Genomic DNA, 6000 nt, shown 5'->3' with positions numbered 1-6000 from the left:
TATCACTTTCCAATTATATGTATTTATATATATATATCACTTTCCAATTATACTCAAAGTAATAATTTATAGGTACAAGAAAGAGAGTTGTTAATAACCGTTAAAAATAATTGGTAATTATTAAAAAAAACTTATCGTTATATGCCCGTTGCAAAACCGTTACAAAATGATGACTTTATGACAGTCATAAATTATAACAAATATTTCAAAACTGCTGAAATATCCAATATATATAATCCCCACATACATTCCATAGATCCGAACACCACTTACAAAATAAGAGGTTAAACAAACACGCTGCCCCTTATAACTCCCACCTACAAGAACATATGACACATGGTTAGCAACTAACATTGTTTTCCTCGCGACATTGACATGCTCTACCAATGAAGACCAAGTTAGATAATAATCAACCAAATTATTATGGTCTAAGTCCTTTAAGGTTTATAACCAATTCCCCAGTGAAGTGGCCAAGCTGTCGTGACCTACCTTTTTCGAGAGCCCCCTGGGGGGATAGGTTTAGAGGTATTGCTCGAAAGACAGTCCGAAAAATATATCGAATCAAATGATTCTAGGATCCAAATAGTCCATCAATTAAGAGTGTGGGCTCTCCCAAGCAATACCTCGTATGACGTTCGGATTTTCATTTTTTAGTTCTTTAACACCATAAGTATTTTCTAGGAGTCGCCACTAGCTATTTAGGGTCATCTAGAAATCAAATAAGAGGCGAGAGGTTCGTCTTACTATCTACGCAACCAAAGATTCTAGTCCAGGGACTTGATTATGCTAATCGTCTAATTAGTACCCTTTCAATACCTCTAACTTGGTGGGAATGTTCATCTAAGTGATCAACGACTTTCAACAATTATGATCCTAAAAGTCATTTGATGTCACTAAGTGTTCATGCAATGTTATTGCAAAGTTTATTATGACCCTAAACTAACCCTAACCATTATTGAAGAGAAATTAACAAGCAATTTATTTAAATGGTAGTGAGATGAAGAAAAACTCAAGAAATGAAATGACTTTAAAGTAAATGTCGGAAAAGAAAACCCGATACAAGTTGAGCAAATAATATACATGGCCATGTTATAAGCCTCAGGACAGGATCCCCCATGAGCTAAATTCAAATCAAGTTCAGTTTCTAATCATCTACTAAGACTAAACTTGTGTCAAAGGAGTAGCTCATCGCGGCGTGAGGTTGTAGAGGAGCAGCTTGTTGCGGCGTGAGGTCGCGGCCGTGGAGGTGATTCGACCGTGACTCTACTCCCCCTCTCTTTCACTTGTGTATCTCTCTGTGTGCTTTGAATTTTCAGAATAATGAATTACCAACCTCTAGGTTATGAGACATATCTTTGTATAAGATTAACCTAGGTTTTGAAGGGCTTAGATTAGGCCTTAATTGAAATAATGGACTGTAATTATTAGAGCCTAAATCTAATGGGCTGAAATTAGACTGAACTGAGCTTGGATTCGGCCCGTTTCCCCTTGTGAATTTCGGCCAGAGCTTATCCTCAATGTGGTAAAAAATTGGCCCTCTTGTGGGCTTGATTACTGACGGGCTTGGATTCATTTATGGCTTATTTTAACTAAGCTCAAAGCCTTTAAACATTATAGTCTCTATCCAACTTAATTGAAGCTTAATCCCCATGATTTTGGGCTTGAAAATTTAGGCTATGCCCCCCCCTCCTATGCTGGTCGAATCTTGCTTCCATTACGGGCCAAGTCCACATGATTAATTCAAGCCCATTTACCACTGTCGGTCCAATGCACATGCAACTATATAATATATGCTTCTAAAAACTATATGCTATGCAATTTAATTATATTATTTTTGTTTAGGGACTAAATAATTTTCTATAGCCAAAATTTAGATGTCAACAATGAGGAACGAAGAAATCAGCACCAGTGAGGGCCTAGAGCAGTCTTGCCTTATAAAAAGAAATATTGTTGGTAAAGGAGGATTTAGCACGCAAGCACATGATGAGCATTTTCTAGTTTAAATTCACTTTGAGGGGCAAGAGATTAAGAAGAACATGAGCTTTGTAACCACAAACAAATTTAGGATCCTAAAGCACATATTTGTAAGCATCCGTGTAGTTCATGGAAATATCAGAAAATCACAAAACGGGCTTTTAATAATCTCAGCTAGCTCTTGACACGTATGGAGAACTTTTTCTTTTCAAATATAAGAACAAATTTGTCTTAACTAGGAATGTGAAGATATAATAAAATAGAGCCACGACACGAGGATAAACTTCCTCCTTTAACGAGCATAAAAATTTCAGGTGCAACTTGTCAAAAAAAAATTGAAAAGAAAATATTGTGAGAGCGGTGTCGAACCATTTGTCGAGAGAGGAGAGAATTAAAAGCATTTTCATTATCTAAAGAGAAAAAGAGAGGGGAATCGAATGACAAGGCTTGGGAAAAACAGATTGTAGAATCAAATTAGACGTATTTCCAATAGTCATCATCGTCCTTCTTTCCTTCAGCTCGAACTTCCTCCGGTTCAATAGGTTGTTACTCCTGGTCGGCTATGGCTTCTGTTGGGGCTAACAATACAACTTAAAGGGAGGGATGAATAAATTGAATGAGAATCATGAAAATCTTTCGAGGAATAACTTAGACGCAACAACAAATATAACAAGATGAGATGATAATCAACGTGTGTGATGATAGTAAATGGATATTGCAGATGATGAACTAGAAAGGTAAAGCGCACAACAATTTATAGTAATTCGGTTTCATCCCCAAGCCTACATCCACTATTCAAATAACAGCATTAACACAAACTAGATTCCACTAGTAATCTACAATGCAAGTTACAAGTGGCAAGTGTTGGTCCTCTTAGATGATAAATCACATTATCAAGATATAACGCTTGTTCTTACACTTGTACACTTGACTATTTGCAATTGCAATGCAATCCAAAACCTTTATAAGAAATATCAGATAAAGAACAGCGAATATTTTTTTTTTATCTTAGACAATGAAATGCAACTACAGGTTCTCTCTTCCAACCTCTTTCAAGCTTCGCTGATCCTCTTTGTATAGAAGTCGTTAATCAGCCCGTTGGAGACTCTAGAGAAGATCAAGATAGCTGCATGAGAGATAGCCATTTGAGAGTAGGTGAAGACCCTTGCCAAAATCGGGATTAACTATACAATCGTTTCCTCTGACATCTGCAGGTTTCACGAAATAGAATTTGCCGTAGCTGTCACCTTGCTTATATTCGGTTTGATGCAAAAACTTGTCGGTTGCTATTCCGATTCTATTTCAGTTTTCCTGTTACCGATTCCAAGCTTGTAATGGCTCATTTTATGTACCATCAACTTTGTTGCTTCTTTGTTGCTGACTTGCCGGCCACCATGAAAGCTCCCCACCGCCAGCCACAAGCCGTCCACCGGTCCGAGTTGGAAACAAATCTTTGAAGTTAGGTAATAATCCAATCATAATTTGAATATTAAATTTGATTGCCTATTTTAATTGGATTGTTATCTAACTTTGAATATTTAAGTGATAGGCATATCCATTTAGGATTATAGCCTAATTTGCAATGCACCTATAATCAGTAAGTCTATCTATAAGGCTATAGATAGGATTATGGATTGCGTGGCGATGATCGATAATTTGATTCGTAAGACTTAAGATTAGGTCAAAAATTTCAAGTTGATAATGTTTCCCTATTTGAATTGATTGAATGCTATCTTTGATATTTGAGTTTATCTTATGTGATTGGATGCTTATCCTGTTTGATTGCTTTCCTTATCTAAAAAATACAAGAAGATCACATGTTGGACTAGGATAGATTTTTTAAATAACATTTCATGATAGATAGAGTTTGTTATATAGATTAGATTGCATGCTAGGATAATATATGTCTAGTTAAGATAATTATCTAATAAAAAATAGGATTTAACTTAGATTATTTCCTAGTTAAAATTAGATAATATGCTATTCTAGATAGATTATTTTCATTGATTTTTAATTACGAATTTAATGAAAAATATAAAAAAAATTCATTTTAGGTACGATATTCCAGATACATTGCTAAGTTTAAATAGGATTGCATGCTTAGATAATTCCAGAATAGATTTGAATAGATTCTAGATTGAATTTTCTTTAATGGATAGGAAAATTTACATAACATTGCATGCTTAAACAATATTACATGTTTAAAATGGTTTTCTAATATAGGATAGGTGTTTAGGTCAAATTAATCCCTAATCTAGAATAGATAACTATTCTTTTTAGATAGTTTAATTAGGGTATTTATTAATTTCGAATTTTAATTAAAAAAATAACAAAAATATAATATGCATGTCATATAGTTTGAATGTTAGGAAATTGCATGTCATATAATTAGACTTTATTTTAAGATAAAATAAAATCCCAAAAATACTTGATTATTTTGGTGTGTCCAATTTCTTTACTTTCTTACAATTTGCATGCTTTCTTTGTTTATTGTCATTTTTAATGGTTGTGCACCCGCATGATCACTCATTGCATATTAGTGTCTAGGTTAAAATTAATACAAGTTGCTTACAAAATAAGTCCCCGGATCCATTTAATTCTCTTGCTCGTAGAAGTAAAGTACACTTTACTTGAGTTTTTAATTGACCCACCAAAAATAGATTAGTGGGGACTCTTAAATGAAAATGATTTGCATGATAAATAACACCAATTTGCAACTTAGGTTCAAGTTATTTAATATACAAATCTTTTTTTTTTATTTTGGAATCGCCACTAATCGACTTTTGATGGGTTGATTAGAAACCCAAGTAAAGTGTGGGAGTGTACTTTACTTTTACGAACTAGAGATTACATGGATTCGAAAACTTAATTATACTATATTAAATGCCCTTTCGGTACCTTTGCTCTTTTATTTTCAAAAAAATATTTTGCGGGCAGGTTAAATTGATATTAACTTTTCCACTAACATGCAAGGGGTGATCATGCGAATGCGCAATCAAGCAAGCAAATTGCAAGAATGAAAAGCAATTAAACATAACAAAGCACTCAAGCGTTTTTTTTTTGGTTATTTTATCTTAAACTTAAAGACTAACCTATATGACATGCAATTACCTAACATGCAAACTATATGACATGCACATGATATTTTTTGTATTTTTACATTAAACTTCGAAATTAATAAATACCCTAATTAAACAATCTAAAAAAATAATTATCCAATCTATATTAGGGATTAATTTGACCAAAACCCCTGTCATATCATAGAAAAGCATTTTAAACATACAATATTGTTTAAACATGCAATGCTATCTAAATTTTCCTATCTATTAAAGAAAATTCTTTCTAGAATTTATTCTAATCTATTCTAGACTAATCTAAGCATGCAATCCTATTTAAACTTCGCAATGTTACCTAGAGTATCTTACCTAAAATGAATTTTTTGATATTTTCATTAATTTTGTGATTAAAAATCAATGAAAATAATCTATCTAGGACAGAATATTATTCAATTTAAACTAGAAATAATCTAAGTTAAATCCTCTTTTTTTCAGACAATTATCTTAACTAAACAAATATTATTGTAACATGCAATCTAATCTAAATAACAAAATCTATCTATCATGGGTGTTATCTAAAAATCTATCCTAATCTAACATGTGATCTTTTTGTACTTTTTAAATAATGAAAGCAATCAAACAGAATAAATGTCTAGTCAGATAAGATAAACTCAAATATCAAAAATAGCATTTAATCAAATCAAATCGGACAACATTATCAACTTGAAATTTTTGCGAATGAGGATACATAACTAATCTTAAGCCTTAAAGATCAAATTATCGACACTCGCCATGCAATGTATAATCCTATCCAAAGCTTTATAAATAGAATTATTGATTAAATGCGCGTTGCAAATTAGGAAATAATCCTAATTGAATATGCCTATCACTCAAATATTCAAATTTAGATAAGAATCCAATTAAAATAGGCAATAAAATATAATATTCAAATTCTGATTGGATTATTACC

Source organism: Syzygium oleosum, unplaced genomic scaffold, assembly GCF_021117445.2.
Source record: "Syzygium oleosum isolate NSW1041296 unplaced genomic scaffold, Sole_v2.1 Sole_v2.05, whole genome shotgun sequence".
NCBI lineage: Eukaryota > Viridiplantae > Streptophyta > Magnoliopsida > Myrtales > Myrtaceae > Syzygium > Syzygium oleosum.
Note: the sequence above shows the minus strand (reverse complement) of the source record.